This window comes from Rhinopithecus roxellana, chromosome 7 (genome assembly GCF_007565055.1).
Source record: "Rhinopithecus roxellana isolate Shanxi Qingling chromosome 7, ASM756505v1, whole genome shotgun sequence".
Taxonomy (NCBI): domain Eukaryota; kingdom Metazoa; phylum Chordata; class Mammalia; order Primates; family Cercopithecidae; genus Rhinopithecus; species Rhinopithecus roxellana.
Window position 1 is genome coordinate 106125029 of NC_044555.1, and position 20706 is coordinate 106145734.

Here is a 20706-nt window from a genome sequence, read left to right on the forward strand (position 1 = left end):
GACTATTTTCTGAATGGTTTCTTTTAGTAGTTTTATAGTTTGAAATCTCAGATTGATGTATTTAGCCTATTAAACAATTTAATTATTAGAAAAATGTTTAATTTTTGTGAGTACATAGTAGGTGTATATATTTATGGGGTACATGAAATGTTTTGACACAGGCAGAAAATGTGTAATAGTTACGTAATGTAAAATGGGGGATCCATCCCAACGTATATTTATTATTTGTGTTACAAACAATCCAATTATACTCTTTTAGTCATTTTAACATGTACAATTAAATTACTATTTACTATAGCCACCCTGTTGTGCTATCAAATATTCGGTCTTATTTAATCTTTCTATTTTTTTTTTTTTTTGTAACTATTAACCAGGCCCAGGTCACTTCCACTTTCCCTATACCCTTCCCAGCTTCTGGTAACCATCCTTTTTCTATCTCTGTGAGTTCAATTGTAATGAATTTTATATCTCACAAATAAGTGAGAACATGCAATGTTTGTCTTTCTGTATCTGGCTTATTTCAACTAGCATAATGACCTCCAGTTCTATCCATGTTATTGTAAATGACAGAATCTTATTTTTCTATGGCTGAATAGTCCTCCATTGTGTATCTGTACCACATTTTTTAAATCCATTCATCTGTCGATGTACACTTAGGTTGCTTCCAAATGTTGGCTATTGTGAACAGTGCTGCAACGAACATGGGAGTGCAGATATCTCTTCCATATACTGATTTATTTTCTCTTGAATATAAACCCATCAGTAGGATGGATAGATCATATGGTAGCTCTATTTTTAGTTCTTTGAGGAGTCTCCAAACTGTTTTTCATAGTGGTTGTACTAATTTACAATCCCACCAATAGTGTATGAAGGCTCACTTTTCTACACATTGCCATCAGCATTTGTTATTGCCTTTTGGTTAAACCCATTTTAATTGAGGTGAGATGATATCTCATTGTAGTTTTGATTTGCATTTCTCTGATGACCAATGATGTCAAGCACCTTTTCATTTGCCTATTTGCCATTTGTATGTCTTCTTTTGAGAAATGTCTATTCAGATCTTTTGCCAATTTTTGATTCAAATTGTTAGATTTTTTTTTCTAGAGAGTAGTTTGAACTTCTCATATAATCTGTTTATTAATATCTTTTCAGATGGATAGGATGGGTAGTTTGCAATATTTTTTTTGTCATTCTATGTGTTGTACCTTCATTTTGTTGATCATTTCCTTTGCTATACAGAAGTTTTTTTAATGTGAGTTGGTCCCATTTGTTCAATTTTGCTTTGGTTACACGGGTTTGTGGGATGTTACTCAAGAAATTTTGCCCAGACCAATGTCCTGGAGAGTTTCCTCAATATTTTCTTATTGTTATTTTATAGTTTGAGGCATTCAATTTTAAGTATTTAATCCATTTTGATTTTATTTTTGTATATGGCTGGAGGTACTGTTCTAGTTTTTTCTTCTGTATATGGATATCTAGTTATCCCAACACCATTTATTGGAAAGACTATATTTTCAATGTATGTTCTTGGCATCTTTGTAGAAGATGAGTTCACTGCACATGTATCCATTTGTTTCTGGGTTGCCTATTCTGTTCCATTGATCTATGTGTCTGTTTTTATGCTAGTATTGTTGTGGTTTGGTTACTATAGCCCTGCAGTATAATTTGAAGTCAGGTAATTTGATTCTTCTAGTTTTATTCTTTTTACTTAGGATAGTTTTGGCTATTATGGGTCTTTTGTGGTTCCATATAAAGTTTAGGATTGTTTTATTTTTTATTTTTTTTGAAGAATTCCATTGGTATTTCAATAAGGATTGCATTAAATCAGTAGATTGTATTGGGTATTATGAACATTTTAACAACATTAATTCTTTCAATCCACGAACATGGAATATATTTTCATTTTTTTTGGTGTCCTCTTCAATGTTCTGCATCAATGTTTTCTTGCTTTAATTGTAGATATCTTTTACTTTCTTAAGTTAATTTTGAGGTCTTTATGTGTGGCTATTGTAAATAGAATTACTATTTTGTTTGTTTGTTCACTGTTGGCATATAAAAATGGTACTAAATTTTGTAAAATAGTATTGTATTCAGCAACTTTACTGAATGTGTTTATTTGTTCTAGTAGTTTTTTGTGGAGTCCTTAGAATTTTCCAAATATAAGATCATGTTATCAACAAACAGGGATAATTTGACTTCTTCCTTTCCAATTTGGATGTCTTTATTTCCTTCTCTTTTCTAATTGCTCTAGCTAGGACTTCCAGTACTATGTTAAATAACACTGGTGACAATAGGCAGCCTTGCTGCATTCCAGATCTTAGAGGAAAGTTTGTTAGTTTTTCCCCATTCAATGTAATACTAGTTGTTGGTCTGCTACACATGCCTTTTATTATGTTGAGGAATGTTTTTTCTATACTCAGTTTTTTAAGGGTTTTTATCATGAAGCAATGCTTAATGTTATCAAATGCTTTTCCAGCACTGCTTGAGATGATCATATGGATTCTGTCCTCTATTATGTTTATATGATGTATCACCTTGATTGATTTACATATGTCAAACATTCCTTGCATCCTTGGGATGAATCTCACTTGATCATGATAAATGACCTTATTGTTGAATTTTGTTTGCTAGTATTTTATTGAGAAGTTTTGTGTCAAAATTCATCAGGAATATTGACCTGTAGTTTTCACTGTTTGATATGTCTTTGTCTGGCTTTGATATTAAGGTCATACTGGCTTCATACTTCTGGAAGTCTTTCCTTCTTTATTTTTCAGAATACTTTGAGTAGGATCGTATTAATTCTTTTTTATGTGTTGAGTAGAATTCAGCAGTGAAGCCATCTGCTCTCAGGCTTTTCTTTACTGGGAGACATTTTATTATGGTTTCTATCTCGTTACTTGTTATTGGTCTGTTCCTGTCTTGGATTTCTTCATGATTTAATATTTGTAAGTTGTATGTGTCTAGGAATTTATCCATTTCTTCCAGATTTTTTAACTTATTGGTATATAGTTGCCCATAGTAGCCACTAATGGGCCTTTGAATTTGTGTGGAATCATTTGTAATGTCTTATTTTTAATCTCCTATTTATTTCAATCTACTTTCTTTTTATCTTAGATATTCTGGCTAAAGGATTTCCAATTTTTTTTAACTTTTCAAGAAATCAACTGAAGTAGTAATATTTGAGGTAAATCTACTTGGTGTTGTATAATCTTCTTGAACTTGAATATTGATATTTTCCCTAGATTTGGGAAATTCTCCGATATTATCTCTTTGAACAACATTTCTACTTTGATGTCTTTCTCCACCTGCTATTTAATTCCAATAACTCTTGGATTTACCTTTTTGAGGTTGTTTCATAGACATGCTTCTTTGTTTTTTATTCTTTTTTCTTTTGTTTCCTCTGACTGTGTATTTTCAAATAACCTGTCTTCAAGCTCACAAATTCTGCCTTCTTGATAAATTCAGCTATTGGAAAACTCTGAAACATTATTCATATGTTAATTTCATTTTTCTATTCCAGAATATCTGCTTTATTTAAAAAAAATTATTATCTTTGTTAAATTTATCTGATACATTTCTATTTCTTATGCTATCTTAATTTTTTAAAGTTTTCTCAAAACAGCTATTTTGAATTCCTTGTTTGAAAATTCTCATATCTCTATTTCTCCATGTTTCTCCATTATTAGTCTCTGTTGTTTTATTTAGTTTGTTTGGTTAGGTCATGTTTTCCTGGATGGTCTTTATGCTTGTGAATATTCATCAGTGTCTGGGCATTGAAGTGTTAGTTTTTTATTGTGGTCTTCACAGTCTTTTTTTTTTTTTTTTTTGTACCTCTCCTTCCCAGGAAGGCTTTCTAGGTATTCAAAATGACTTGGGTGTTGTTGTCTAAGCCATATCTGCATTGGAGGACACCTAAAGCCTAGTAATGCTGTGGTTTTTGCAGACTCATAGAGATACTGCCATTTTGGTCTTAATAAGATGCAAAAGAGTTATTTTGATTACCAGTCAGAGGCTCTTGTTACTTTCCCTTACTTTCTCCCAAACAAGCATTCTCTCTATCTTTGCTGAGCTCTCTAGAGCTGTGGGTGATAGGACATAAGCAACCCTATGGGCATCACCACTGGCACTGTGCTGGATCAGACCTGAAACCAGCACAGCACTAGGTATTGCTCAAGGCCTAGTGTAACCACTACCTGGTTACCACCAATGTTTGCTCAAGGCCCCAGGGCTCTTCAGTCAGTAGGTAGAAAGGCCAGCCAGGCTTGTGTCCTTCCCATCAAGGTGGCAAGGTCCTCCAGGCCCTGTGCAATTCCAGAGATGCTATCCAGAAGGAAGGAACTGGAATCAAATATCTTAGAAATCTACCTGGTGCTCTGTTCTATTGTGGCTAATACTATGCTCAAACCAGGAGACAAAGTGTTTGCCATTCTTCTCTCCCCTTTTATAGGCAAGGGAGCCTCTCCCCATTGGCACCACCACCATAGAACCATGGAGGGTACTTTCAGACTACTGTCATAGTTCATTTAAAGCCAAGGGCTTTTCAGTCAGCTTGTGGTGAATGCTGCCAGGCCTGAGAATGTTAAGAGCAGTGGGCTCCCCTCTGGCCCAGGGTTGGTACTTAAATGCTGTCCAAGAGCCAAGGCCTGGAATTGAGGATACTAAGAGCCCACTTGGTGCTCTTCCCTACTGTTCCCCAGCTGGTTAGTGAAACCAGCAGGTCTCAGAATTTCACCCAAGTTCTATGACTTACTACCTGGTTGTTGATGCTTGTTTTTTAGGGTCAAGTAGTTCTTCAGCCAAAAAGTAATGGATCCTGACAGGACTGGGTCTTTTTCTTTAAGGCAGCAACTCCCCTTCTGGCCCAGATTGTATCTAGATATATCATCTGTGAGGTAGGGCCTGGAAAGGGGGCCTCATGAGTCTGCCCAGTGGCTTATCCTACTGTGGCTGAGCTGGTATCCAAGATGCAAGACAAAGTCCTCTGTACTCTTCACTGTCTTCTCTTTCAGCAGAAGGAAGGTGTCACTTTTGGTGCTGTGCCCCAGAACTGCTTTGCCTGGAGTTGGGTAAAGGGTAATGTAAACACTTCCTTAGTCTCCCTGGCTGGTGTCCTGGTGCCCTACGTTCAATACCTCTAATCTCAACACAGGACTATGACTTGCCTAGGATTTGCAGTCCTTGTTGCCTAGAATGCCTTTCAAGCTTATTTAGCAACCCAGAGCATTTTAGCCCATAGTGGCACAGCTTGCTGAAACTCAACTTTCAACCATTGAGCGGGGTTAGTTCCCTTTGACTAGGGCTGATCTAAATGCTGTCTTTGTAGGTAGGTGTTGGCTGAGTTTACTCCAGATCTAGTTTTTTTTTTTGCTGTGACTGGAAACACTGAGTTTGATGAATAGTCCTAGAAATACATTCTCCCACTCTCAAGTACACAGATTTTCTATACCATGTGGCCATTGCCAGAGGTATGGGGAAAAAGTAGTGTCAGCAGTTCAATACTGTCTTTTCTACCCTCTTCAGTACCTCTTTCAGTGATATGAATTTAAAACGAGGTACTGTGATTGCTCACCTGATTTTTGCCTCTTAGAAAGGTGGATTTTTGTGTGTAGATAGTTGCAAAATTAGCATTTCTAAAGTGGAGAAGATTACTTAAGGCTTCTATTGGCCGTGTTCCTCTGCCCTTCCTTCAATTTGTTAGTTTTTTAAAAAATAAATTTAATCATGTACTTGTTCTATGGCCCAATAATTTGACTTCTAATTATTTACCCAGCAGAAATGAAAAGACGTTTTCAGAAAAAAGTTTGGACGTGAGTGTTTTTGATAGTCAACAACTAGAAACAATACAATTGTTTTTCAACAAATGAATGAATAAACAAATAGTGGTACATCTGTATAATGGAATGTTGCTCAGAAAGAAAAAAGAATTTAAGTACTGACTGATGGAACAACATGAATAATTCTGGAAAATATTATGGCTAGTTAAGATTACAGTGACAAAGCAAGTAAATCTGTGTGATTCCACTTATCTAAAATTCTAAATTAGTCAAACCTTGTCTATAGTGCCAGAAAGACATAATGGTTGCCTGGAATTAACAGTGGTGAGTAGCGAATTGATTGCAAAGTGGCAGAAGGAAACTTGGGTGATAGAAATGTTCCGTACCTTGATAAAGGTAGTGAGTATAGGGTACACATATTTGTCAGAAATAATCACAGTATACACTTAAGAAGGATACACTTTATTTTATGTAAATTATATCTCAAAAAGTAGGTAAAAAAAGAAGAAATATGAAGTTTATATGTGTTAGACAAGTCATCTTTGTAACAGAGGAAATGGTCAGATTATTTTCTTTTTGTGTCTCTTATATTTTTATTAATGAGCTACATGTTAAGTGATGCAAAGTTACATATGATTTTGGAAGTTTTTAAAAAAGGTTAGAGCTAAAACAAATGCATAATAACTGTTTTTTAAATAAATGACTTCTAAGAGATGGGGCATCAGTGAAAGAAAAAGATAGAATCTGTGCCGTGGAAGGTGTAATGAAAAAAATAGTCAAGAATTACGTCTTAGGAATTTCTTATTCTTAGAGAAATAAGATTAGAAAAGAAAAGCATACCTAGAAGAAAAAAAGAGAAACAACACGAGACAGAGAGATACTATAATAATAGAGTGGTATTGAATATCCAAAATTTCAAGGGGTCGTTCAGAGAACACTAGAGAAGTAACCGCTCTGTGACTAGAGAAGAATCTTTAGGTTTACCAATCAGTTGCTTGTTTTTGTTTTTGAAACTTTTAAGACAGTAGTTTTATTTTGAAGGTAAAAGCTATTTATTTTCAATACTTTCTACTTCAAAGTAGCTCTCTCAATGTTTGTACAATGTATAAAAACATTTTGTAAAATTATTAAACTTCTGGATTCTCATATAACAATAATTCTTCAATTGTAGTCTGTAATGGAGGATGATTACTCAGGGTCCTGTGATTTAAAAATTTCTCATTATAGATTATACAGCTTACATGGAGTTGTAGTTATGGCTGATATTAACCATTACCCTGTCAACTAGACTAGAGACCCCAACCAACCCTCAGTATTCTCTGTGTAAAGTTATGACAGAGTCATGGAGAGAGAGAATTGGAGTTGTCAGATAGTTTCTGCATCAAACCCAGTTTAAATTCCTGTCATCATTTTCATGCTTATTTCTAAAAGTAGGAGTTTGCTGTATTAACTTGACTTTTAGAACTTGTCCAGGGATTCTTTGAAATAGGTAATATTTTACAAGAGGATTATTTTCTCCTCTGGACAAAGGTTGCACTTTCAAAGCTTACACAAATTCACATTTTTCCTACTTTCCAAGACCAAAGTCTACAATTCCAAATAAAACTATAAAATCTAGGTCTATAAATACCTCTTTTGCCACAAAGGAAGCTGATGCTGGAGGGAAGGCAGATGTTCTCTAACACACAGTTTGTAAGTTATAATTTTTGTTCTAGGCATCATGTCTGGTTTGTATTGACTTTCTTGATAGCCTGAGTCATCAGGATAAATGCCCTGTCCATTCTTAGGTTTCTTCCATAAATGTATATATTCTGACTGGTGATTTTTTACATTGCTTAAGGACAAAGAACCATAATACTGACTGCAAATAAAATAGCATACACTCATCTCAGATAGAAGAAGTGGTTCAATGGACCAACGGACATTTTGTACTTCTTTATTAGTGAGTCTGGACCATGAACTGGCCAGAAGGGACTAGACTTCAGGGTTTAGCTAAGCAGAAGAGATATCTGAAATATTCCCTAGCTGGGTAGACTGCAAAAGCTCAGATACAGAGAAAGAGATGGGGGAAGAAACGAAGATGGGGCGGGGGGTGGTGAGACTGAGTGGAAACAAAAGACTAGCTAAGGTAGGACAGAATATATAGTGTCCAGGAGGACATGCTAATTTTAATAGCTACTTCTTGAATACCTTCAGTATTGCAGGAACATTAGCCTTAAGAATTCGGTATTATTACCCTCACTGAATCGAGGAAATTGAAATATATAGGCTTAGATACCTTATCCAGGATGATACAGCTAATGAGTGGTAGACCTGAAATCTTAACTTCATCTTTCTTCCCTTAAAGCTATTACATTGCACCCCTCCCCCCTGCCAATAATAATCAGGATTTGTAAATTTTGATTCCATCAAACTATTTGTTCTCTGTCCTACTTTATATTACTTTCTGCATACAAGTGGTCCTAGGTAAGCTGGTGTTGATTGACTATGAAGGAGGCCAATGGTCTCCAGGAAAATCCTAACCCAGATGAAGCAGGGATAGACATTTTGGGATTACCGCACGGTAAAGCTCAGTGTGCTTTTATTAGGAATGTACAGGTACATTCCTGTCAGTAGACAGTTTCAATGTTTACCACCATTAATATAAAAATCTTAGATTTCCATTCACGTTTTGTTGAATATTGCAAAGGCTGAAGTGTTTAACTTCAATGAGTTGTTTCTTTTCAGTGTTCTAAAAAAATGCAGACATATTAGTTTAGAAAACTAATGTCCAGAGTAGTAATAGAATCTTGAAGCTAAAAGAGACTTCAAAAGATGAAAGATGATCCAGTTTAAGTCTTGCAACCTATCCTTAAGACATATTAATTTTCAATGGGGGTTGAATACTGCTCCTATTCTTCATGTAAAGCTATTTATATTGAAATGATTCTTATTTTTTAGGAATCTTCAAACTTGACAGATCTAAGAGGTTGCCAAGTGAAATTATTTCATGTTATAGTTGAGGAAATGGAAACCCAGTGACATGGTTTGGCTCTGTCCTCACCCAAATCTCAACTTGGATCATATCTCCCAGAATTCCCAAGGGTTGTAGGAGGGACCCGGTGGGACATAATTGAATCATTGAGGCTGGTCTTTTCTGTGCTATTCTTGGGATAGTGAATAAGTCTCATTAGATCCAATGGGTTTATCAGGGGTTTCTACTTTTGTTTCTTCCTCATTATCTCTTGCCACTGCCATGTAAGAAGTGCCTTTCACCTTCTGCCATGATTGTGAGACCTCCCCAGCCACATGGAATTGAAAGTCACATTAAACCTCCTTTTCTTTCCAATCTCAGGTATGTCTTTGTCAGCAGTGTGAAAACGGACTAATACAGTAAATTGGTACCAGTAGAGTGGGGCGTTGCTGAAAAGATAGCCAAAAATGTGGAAGCGACTTTGGAACTGGGTAACAGGCAGAGGCTGGAACAGTTTGGAGGGCTCAGAAGAAGAGAGGAAAATGTGGGAAAGTTTGGAACTTCCTAGAGACTTGTTGAATAGCTTTGTCCAAAATGTTGATAGTGATATGGACGATAAACTCCAGGTTGAGGTGATCCCAGATGAAAATAAGGAATTTGTTGGGAATGGGAGTAAAGGTGACTCTTGTTATGTTTTAGCAAAGCAACTTGCGGCATTTTGCTGCTGCCCTAGAGATTTGTGGAACTTTGAACTTGAGTGAGATAATTTAGGGTATCTGGCGGAAGAAATTTTTCTTTATTCTTTTTTTTTCTTTGAGATGGAGTCCCACTCCGTTGCCCAGGCTGGAGTGCTCTGGTGAGATCCTGGCTCACTGCAACCTCTGGCTCCCAGGCTCTAGCAATTCTTCCTGCCTCAGCCTCCTGAGTAGCTGGGATTACAGGCACCCACCTCCACACTCTGCTAATTTTTTGTATTTTTAATAGAGATGAGGTTTTGCCATGTAGACAGGCTCGTCTCAAACTCCTGACCTCAGATGATCTGCTCACCTCGGCCTCCCAAAGTGCTGGGATTACAGGCATGAGCCACCATGCCCAGCTGGCAGAATAAATTTCTAAACAACAAAATATTCAAGACATGACTTGAGTGCTGTTAAAAGCATTCAGTTTTATAAGGGAAGCAAAGCATAAAAATTTGGAAAATGTGCAGCCTATCTATGCAATGGAAAAGAAAAACCCATTTTCTAGGGAGAAATTCAAGCTGGCTGCAGAAATTTGCATAAGTAGCAAGGAGTCTAATTTTAATCCCCAAGACCAGGGGGAAAATGCCTCCAGGCCATGTCAGAGACCTTCACGGTAGCACCCCCCAATCACAGGCCCAGAGGCCAAGGAGGAAAAAGTAGTTTCATGGGCTGAGCCCAGGGACCCCATGCTGTGTAGTCTAGAGACTTGGTACCCTGTGTCCAGCCACTCCAGAGGGCCAAGGTACAGCTCAAGCTGTTGCTTCAGAAGGTGGAAGCCCTAAATCTTGGCAGCTTCCATGTGGTGTTGAGCCTGCAGGTGCACAGAAGTCAGGAATTGAGCTTTGGGAACTTCCACCTAGATTTCAGAAGATATATGGAAATGACTGGATGCCCAGGCAAAAGTTTGCTGGAGGGGCGGGCTCCTCCTGGAGAACCTCTGTTAGGACAGTGTGGAAGGAAAATATGGGGTCAGAGCCCCGACACAGAGTCCCTACTGGGGCACTGCTTAGCGGAGCTGTGAGAAGACAGACACTGTCCTCCAGACCCCACAGTGGTAGATTCACTGGCAGCTTGTGCCATGCATCTTGAAAAGCCACAGACACTCAACACCAGCCTGTGAAAACAGCCAGGAGGGAGGCTGTACCCTGTAATGCCACACGGGTTGAACCCACCTCTTGCATCAGTGTGACCTGGATGTGAGACATGGAGTCAAAAGAGATCATCTTGGAACTTTACGATTTAATTGCCCCACTGGATTTCAGACTTGCATGGGGCCTGTGGCCCCTTTGTTTTGACAAATTTCTCCCATTTGGAATGGCTGTGTTTACCCAATGCCTGTACCCTCATTGTATCTAGGAAGTAACTAACTTGCATTTTATTTTATAGGCTCATATACAGAAGGGACTTTTCTTGTCTCAGATGAGACAGTGGACTGTGGACTTTTGAGGTGATGCTGAAATGAGTTAAGACTTTGGGAGATTTTTGGGAAGGCATGATTGGTTTTGAAATGTGAGGATTTGAGATTTGAGAGGGGCCAGGGTCAGAATGATGTGGTTTGGCTGTGCCCCCATCCAAATCTCAACTTGGATTGTATCTCCCAGAATTCCCAAGAGTTGTGGGAGGGACCCAGTGGGAGGTAGTTGAATCATGGGGGCTGGTCTTTCCTGCACAATTCTTGTGATAGTGAATAAGTCTCATTAGATCTGATGGGTTTATCAGGGGTCTCCGCTTTTGCTTCTCCCTCATTGTCTCTTGCCACTGCCATGTAAGAAGTGCCTTTCACCCTCTACCATGACTGTGAGACCTCTCCAGCCATGTGGAACTGAAAGTCAAATTAAACCTCCTTTTCTTCCCAGTGTTGGGTATGTCTTTATCACCAGTGTGAAAATGGACTAATACACCCAAGGAAATGAAATAATTTGTGTAAGGTCATACCTATTGTTGAATTATGCTATAGGAGTTTTCCTTTTGGGTATAATATGAGCAGTTTAGGTTAAACTTATATCAAGAATATTTCAACTCTAGCTCTTAAAATCTGAAAGTGTTCCCTTTCTGCTTAAGAGGAGGATGGGGTTATAGCAAAAAGGATGTGTGTGTTTGTGTGTGTGTGTGTGCATGTGCATACACATACACCTGCACACCTGCATATGTGTTGGAGATTGAAAAACTCTGCTACTGGCTTTGATTTAAAAAATACTGTGGACTTGAGCATTTGACTTAGACTTGAAATGACTTTCTGCCAAGGACTCTACAAATTTTTGGCCAGTGGCAAATGCAAGATGCAATCATTCTTGTTTTGAAGCCACCAACTATGTGTTGCAGTCACAGTTACTAACCTACAATTCAGGGGGTAGGAGGCTGGAATTCTCTCACAGTGACATATTCTGGATTTGCCTAGAAGAAAATATACACTTCCAAATATCTTCCACATCTGAATCCCACACTGAGACTTGGCAGTCTGACTGCTTTAAAAAATGTTGCAGCATTGTTAGATAACCTGCCAGGATATTTTGAAATGGTACATAGTTTGGAATATTCCACATATGGGTGAGTATATAAAGCCGTAAATGCTGTGTTTTTTGTCCTGAATCTGGCAGAGAGGTGTGTATATTCTAAGCATACAATCAGAAACTGTAGTAACATAGTACATATTTAGCATATTTATTCATCTTTACTTTTATTTTCTGGGAAAGTACTATTTAAAAGGTACATTGTTTAATGTTATAGCCAAGTTGCTTGGAAAATTTCATATGGATAGAAATCTCTAACTAGAATATATTTTCAGTATGTGAATCTCATTACATAATTGCAATTATATTGTCCATTGTGTATTGCTTTGGTTTACTGGTAGTGAAAGCCTGGAGCACTGTGGTGAGAAGGATTCTGAAATTTAATCAGTGCTTTCAGTGGAAAACAGTACCCTGACTGATTAGTAATGTCTGGTGTTAATGTGAAAAGAAAGAGCAGTGAAAAAAATGCCCTGTTTTAAACATGCTTGAGAAAGTTTTTAATGGTTTTGGTTTTTTGAGTAGGTAATATACTAACATAGTAAACCATGAAAATGATACAGAAGAATATTAAATAAAAATTATTTTCCTTTTATTTTTCTTTCTCTATCCCCAAGTGGCACTCCTTAGAGGCAACTATTGTTGTAAATTTCTGTCAGAGATATTCTGTGCTTTCAAGGACATTTCTGTATAAATACTTACATTTTATACTAATTGTAGCATAATACATGTATTTTCTGCACCATATATTTTTAATGGCAAATTTTGTTATATATATATATTTTAGTACAATTTTAAAAAATTAATTATATACCCAAACCATTAAATTGTGCATTTAAAATGGGTTAATTGTATAGTATGTTAATTATTGATATAGTTAAATTAATAGCTACCATATTTGTTACTCTTCTCTATTAGTTGCCCTTGTTTTTTGTTTCTATTTGTGTCTTCTACTCTTTTTCTGCCTTTGTGGTTTTAACTGAACAATTTATGTAATTTCATTTTTTCACCTTTCTTAGCATGTCAATTACACGTTTTTTTTTTTTTTTTCTTTTCTCTGGTTTTAGTGATTGCCCCAAAGTTTTCTATATACATACATTTCCACCTATTCCAAGTCCACTTTCAAATAACACTATAAGACTCTTTGGATTGTATACTTGTACAGTAATAACAAAATGTTGTTGTAATAACAAAATGTTACTAATTTCTCCCTCTTATCCCTTGTATCAATGCTATAATTTATTTCAGTTAAGTATATGCAATTAGTTTCTATTATTTTGAAATTGTGACTTGTTAGCTCAATTAAGAATGATAAAAATTAAACTTTTTATTTTACCTTCATTTATTTCTTCTCAAATGCTCTTTTTTTTTCCTTTATGTAGATCTGAGTTTCTGACCTCCATCATTTTTGTTCTAAAGAACTTCTTTTAACATTTCTTGAAAAGCAGGTCTACTGGCAACTAATTTCTTCAATTTTTGCTTGAGAAAGTCTTTATTTCTCCTTTATTTTTGAAAGATAATTTTGAAGGGCTCAAAATTTTAGGTTGGTGAGGTATTTTTTCCTCTCACCACTTCAAATATTTTATTCTATTCTTGTGTTGCTAGCATGGTTTCTGAGGAGAATGTAATTCCTAGCTTTGTTTTTCTGTAAGTAAGGTTTTTATTTTTTTTTCTCTTGCTTCTTTCAAGAATGTTGTATTTGATTTTCTGAAGCTTGAACATGATATGCATAGGTGTGGTAGTATTTTTAGTATTCATCCTGCTTCTTATTTTCTGAATTTCCTGGATCTGTGGTTTGGTGTCTGACATTAATTTGGGGTAAATTCCTAGTCCTTACTGCTTCAAATACTTTTTTTCTGTTCATTTCTCTTTCTTCTTGTAAAATTCTGTTTTATTTTTCCAGTCTGTTTTGTCTTTGCTTTAAAGTTTTGGAAGTTTCTTTTGTCATATTCTCAAACTCGGAGATTCTTTCCTCAGTGATGTCCAGTCTACTAATGAGCCCATCAAAAGGATTGGTCATATGGTATTTTTGGTCTCTAGCATTTCTTTTTTTATTCTTTCTTAAAAATTTCATCTCTCTGCTTATATTACCCATATGTCCTTGTGTGTTGTTACATTTTGTATTAAAGCTCTTAGCATATTAATGATAGTTGTTTAAATTCCTGATCTGATCATTCCAACATCATTGTCATATCTGAGTCTGGTTGTGATATGTGCTCTGTCTCTTCAACCTATATATTTTTCCTTTTAGTGTAGCTTGTAATTTTTTTTGTAGAAATGGGGTCTCATTGTGTTGCCCATGCTGATCTCAAACTCCCACCTTGGCCTCCCAAAGTGCTGGGATTACAGGCATGAGCCACCATTCCCGGACAGTATGGCCTTGTATTTTGTTGTTGTTGTTGTTGCTGTTGAAGTTGGACATGATGTAGTGAGTAAAAGGAATTGTGGCAATAGACGTTATTAATGAGGTGGTAAGGTGTTGGAGGAGGGGAAGTTTTCTATAGTCCTATGATGAGGTCTCAGTCTTTCAGTGAACCTATGCCTGTGGGCTGTGAATTTTACAAGTGCTTCTCAGTTTTATCTCCCTTCTCTAAGTAGGGCTGGATGGTTACAGGGGGATAGAGTTGGATATTTCCTTTCCCTTAGGGTTAGTTAAGCACTGAGGCACTGGTAAAATAGTTTCCCTTGAGGGCCAGCTTTATTAAGAACAGAATGTCCTTATGTGTTTTAAAATTCTTATATTTTCCCTCCCCATGCCAGAAGCATAAGGGGATTTTTTCCCCCAATATTTACTGAGAGAACCTTGCAGGCTCCTAGAGGTAAAACTCACAAAAGTGTAGGGTGGCTCATGATTGAGCCTCCCTGAAGGTTTTACCTCTCAGAATTGTCTACACTGAGTTCCAGTAATTTAACAAGTACAGTTCTGGCTTTCATATCCTGTTACTGGTTTCCATGGAAATTTCTGTTTACAGGTTTCTACTCCAGTAAGTTATGTTTCTCTTTATCTCCCTGTCTGTCTCCCATTTTGGGGGTAGTGGTTTGCCCTATGACCTTACTTCTCGAATGGATCTAAGAAAAGTTGCTGATTTTTTCATTTTTAAAAAGCTTTTTAGTTGTTAGGATGGGGTGATGACTTCCAAGCTCCTTACATGCTGGACTGGAAACTGAAAATGTCTGCATTGTGTATTTTTCAGTTAATGGTTTATCTTGGAGATTATTTCATATCAGAACATACAGCCCAACTTTGTTCATTTTAACAGGTCCATAGAATTCCATTATGTAGATATTTTAACACTCCTCTATGGAGAAGTATTATCCTTAGGTTATTTAAATTTTTTGTTATAAACAATGTTGTAATGAATATCCTTGTTACATATTTATTTGCACTTATATGCAAATATATCTGTAGGATACATCGTTAGTTCAAAGGATATAGACGTTATTGCTAAATCTTCATTAATAGAAATTATACCAATCTACACTCTCATCAACAATGTATGCAAGTGCTGATTTCCATATATTCTCACCAATGTAGCATATTATCAAACATTAAAAAACTTTATTAATGTAATACTTGAAAAATAATATCTCATTATAGTTTTGTGATTCTCTAGTAGCGAGTGAATTTGGTCATTTTTATTTATTTAATTGCCATTTTTCGCTTTTCTATTAACTCTGTTTATTATGTCTTTCCCCCATGTTTCTGTTGTTTTATCTTTTTCCTAATAATTTATAGGACCTCTGTACATGTTAAGGCAGTTTGTTCTTTGTCATATGTATTCATATGCATATATTCGTTTTTTCCAATCTGTTTTCTTTTGACATTTTAATGATATTTTATTGCCACATAGAATTTTTAAAACATTTAGGTGATTAAATTTATGTCTTTGGATTGTAAATTCTGAGGTTTGCATTATGCTTATGAAGGCTTTTCCTTACTACTTTTATATTTTTGCTTTTTATGTTTAAATTTTAGATTCATCTAGAATTTTCTTTGGACTAAATTGTAAATTGAAGGTCCAACTTGATTTAGGATTACTTATTTTTTGGTGTGTACCCAGTAGGCCCAATTTTGAGTTATGGTATTTTAACTGAAAGCTTAAACCTTTTCTTATTTCTTACATTACTTTTCAAGAATCACATTTTATTGTATCAATATTGTAACAGTAATATCATATTGAAAAACTCTTAGTAGTTTTCAATTTTTGTTATTGTGTTTTATACTATAACGACCTTTTTCATCTATGTTTTCTTATTTCTGTTGAATTATTTCCCTGGGATACATTATTAAGGAGTGAAATAATTGAGTTTTTAAAGTATTATCACATTGCTTTCCAAAAGTGTAGCAGTTGGTAATCCCATCATTGATTAATAAAATCCCATCAGCTTGTGGTATAATGTTTTACTATTATATTAATCTTAAAAATTAAAAATCAAAGTTTGTTTTCACTGGTATTTATTTGATTATTAGAGAATATGAACTTTTTTCTATGTTAATTTATACTTTTCACTTAGTATAAAGACCATGGGCTTTGGGACCAAAGATATCTGGTTTAAATTCCAGCTTTGCCACTTCTTAGCTGTACCACCTTGGTATCTCAGCTGAAATGTGTGTGTAATAATACCTGCTCTATAAGGTTGTTTTGATAATCATAAATGTGTCATGTAAAAATTCTAACTTGGGGACTGATATAACAAATAATGTCTGTTATTATTATTTATCTTGTGAATTATCATATACTTTGTATAAAATTCATTGTGCAAAAATACATGACAGGCCAGATGAAAACTAAGATTGGGTACAGGAGATTAACTAGCCATGATATTTTGATTAAATAATTTAACTGTTTTGAGTGCTAATTTCCATGTGAAAATCAAGATAATTTCTATCTTGCTGGCTTTGTTTTTGTGAAGATTGAACAAGATTTTAAATGTGAAAGAACTTGAAAATATTAATGTAAAATATTTGTACTATTACTGTTTGATGAAGTAAAGTGTATGCTCAAAACTCATATAACAAGATATTCATCCAAGTCTGCTATTCCTTATGTTAATATTCTGAATTCTGAAGGGGTATCAGTGTGGACTGCAGTTCCCTTTGAGAACTTTCTATGTCAGCAATAATTGCCAAGGGAGGAGGGAAGCAGGCTTGTACATTTGTGATAACTTATCCCTATGGAAAGAACATGTGTATGAAAAAGTTTAGGACACTTATAAGAAATTAATGTTTGCATTTATTTATGAAGAATAACTCATAGTAGGTTAAGGTAGTCTCAAGGAAAATCCCCAATCTCTGGACCTTTGAAATTCAGTATTATTGGAAACTTTGATATCTTAAAACAATGGAATGGAAGGAGCATGTTAATGAATCATTATCATAGCAATATATATATACCCACAAAGGAAAGTGGTTCTAGTTAAATTGAGTCAAGACAGTGGAGAATAGAGATCAAGAATGTTATCTCCCAAGGCAAGCAGATCTGAATTCCAATCCTGTCTCTGTCACTTATCAACTGAGTGACATTTGTCAAATTTTCCCAGATTTCTGTAAATTTTGAGACTCATAAAAATTTATACCTCAAAGTGTTGTTATACAGTAGTGCTTGCAAAATGCTTATATAGTACAATTCCTAACACATAGGAAGCACCTAAGAAATGGCAGCTATTATTAATACAGTTATTAGTAATAGTATTAATATCTCAAGTAACAACTGAAATATTAGCAATCATATACACATATGTATATGTGTATGTATATATGAATAGAAATAATTATGATGGTTACTTTTTTATTGAGTTATATTGCCCTGAGACATACTCCTTAAAAAAATCCTCATAAACACAAAGTTTCCATGAACTTTAGCTGGTAGAATTGGATTGATCCAGAGAGGAAAAGATAATAATAAACTTTTACTCTCGAATTTCACAGAGATAATTTCACACAGGTAGAAAACATAAAGCTCAGAAATTCAGGAGGAACGGAAGGTAGTTACAAAATGACATCTTGCTAGAAATATGATAAGCTTGAGGTGATTCACAACAATTACAAGTGAATTACAGCCTATTAAAGAGATTAGCCTTAAAGAACTACCAATAGAAAATGTAAATCAGAAGTTATTTCGGGACAATTGTTTCGCAAAATAAATGCATGTGAAAACTAAAATCAGTTTATTTCCACAGATTCACACTGTTTTTGTATATATTACAGCATAAGTAGAAAATGACAGACATTTTATTGGAAGTGACAGTAAGTGGGTTATTAAACTAACGAGTCATTCCTTCAAACCAAACAATACATTCTGTACATACCATGACCATAGTTATTATTCCAAAGTCTTCTTTTCTAACATATTTTGAGTCACATTAGAGGTTGATGAGAAGCATAGAGTGTGAACTTCTAAAACATTCATCCTAATTTGTCGGCATAACTTTAATTTCTTTCATACCCACCCATCCTGTCCATTGTTGACTGATTATTTCTTTTAAGATAAAACCTAATTGTGTGAATTTTCTGGCTAAAACTTCTCCATTGTCAGTAGATTAAATATATGCTCCACAGTAGGATTATAAAGGGCCTTTATAATAATGCTTCAATGTATATATTTCCAGTCTTACTGTTTTGCAATTCTGCTTTCTTTTTCCTCTCAACACCACTTCCAAAAGGCATCTGGTTCTTAAATTTAGTGTGCAAATCAATTCAGAAACTCATTAAAACTTCAGGTTTTGTATTACAGATCAAATGAACCAAAGGGATATTTGCAGAACATTTCATCCAATGGCTGCAGGATAAATATTATTTTCCTCAGCATATGGGTCATTCTCAAGAATAGACCACACAATAGGTCAAAAAACATGTTTAAAACACTCAAAAAAAAAAAAAAAAAAAAAGAAAAGAAAAGAAAAAAACAGGCCAGGCGCGGTGGCTCAGGCCTGTAATCCCAGCACTTTGGGAGGCCGAGGTGGGTGGATCACGAGGTCAGGAGATTGAGACCATCCGGGCTAACACGGTGAAACCCCGTCTCTACTAAAAAATACAAAAAACTAGCTGGGCGAGGGGGCGGGCGCCTGTAGTCCCAGCTACTCGGGAGGCTGAGGCAGGAGAATGGCTAAACTCGGGAGGCGGAGCTTGCAGTGACCTGAGATCGGGCCATAGCACTCCAGCCCGGGAGACAGAGCGAGACTCTGTCTTAAAAAAAAAAAAAAAGAAAAGAAAGAAATAAAACACACAAAACATAAATGAAAAAAATAGTTTATTTTTTGAAAAGTTAAACAAAATTGACAAACCTTTAACTGGACTAAGAGAAAAAGAGAAGATCTAATAAATGAAGTCAGAGATGAAAAATGAGACATTACCAGCAACTGAATTCAACAATACATAAAACAAATCATTCAGTGAGATTTATCCCCGGGATGCAAGGATCATTCAACATACACAAATCAATCAATCTGATACAGAATGAAGGACAAAAACAACATGATCATTTCAATATGTTGAAAAAGCATTTGAAAAATTCCAACCTCGTTTCACAATAAAAAAGGCTTAAAAAACTGGAGATAGAGGAAACAACTCAGCATAATAAAAGCCATGTATGACAGACCAATAGTACCATACTTAATGGGGAAAAACTGAAAGCCTTTCCTTTTAGATCTTTTTAAATTTTCTTTTTTTTTTTTAAATTTTATTTTATTATTATTGTACTTTAAGTTCTAGGGTACATGTGCATAACATGCAGGTTTGTTAAATATGTATTCTTGTGCCATGTTGGTGTGCTGCACCCATCAGCTCGTCAGCACCCATCAACTCGTCATTTACATCAGGTAAAACTCCCAATGCAATCCCTCCCCCCTCCCCGCTCCCCATGATAGGCCCCGGTGTGTGATGTTCCCCTTCCCGAGTCCAAGTGATCTCACTGTTCAGTTCCCACCTATGAGTGAGAACATGCGGTGTTTGGTTTTCTGTTCTTGCGATAGTTTGCTAAGAATGATGGTTTCCAGCTGCATCCATGTCCCTACAAAGGACACGAACTCATCCTTTTTTATGGCTGCATAGTATTCCATGGTGTATATGTGCCACGTTTTCTTAATCCAGTCTGTCACTGATGGACATGTGGGTGGATTCCAAGTCTTTGCTATTGTGAATAGTGCTGCAATAAACATACGTGTGCATGTGTCTTTGTAGCAGCATGATTTATAATCCTTTGGGTATATACCCAGTAATGGGATGGCTGGGTCATATGGTACTTCTAGTTCTAGATCCTTGAGGAATTGCCATACTGTTTTCCATAATGGTTGAACTAGTTTACAATCCCACCAACAGTGTAAAAGTGTTCCTATTTCTCCACATCCTCTCCAGCACCTGTTGTTTCCTGACTTTTATTTTTATTTCTTTTTATTATTATTGTTACTATACTTTAAGTTCTAGGGTACATGTGCATAATGTGCGGTTTGTTACATATGTATACTTGTGCCATGTTGGTGTGCTCCACCCATCAACTCGTCAGCACCCATTAATGATTGCCATTCTAACTGGTGTGAGATGATATCTCATTGTGGTTTTGATTTGCATTTCTCTGATGGCAGTGATGATGAGCATTTTTTCATGTGTCTGTTGGCTGTATGAATGTCTTCTTTTGAGATATGTCTGCTCATATCCTTTGCCCACTTTTTGATGGGGTTGTTTGTTTTTTTCTTGTAAATTTGTTTGAGTTCTTTGTAGGTTCTGGATATTAGCC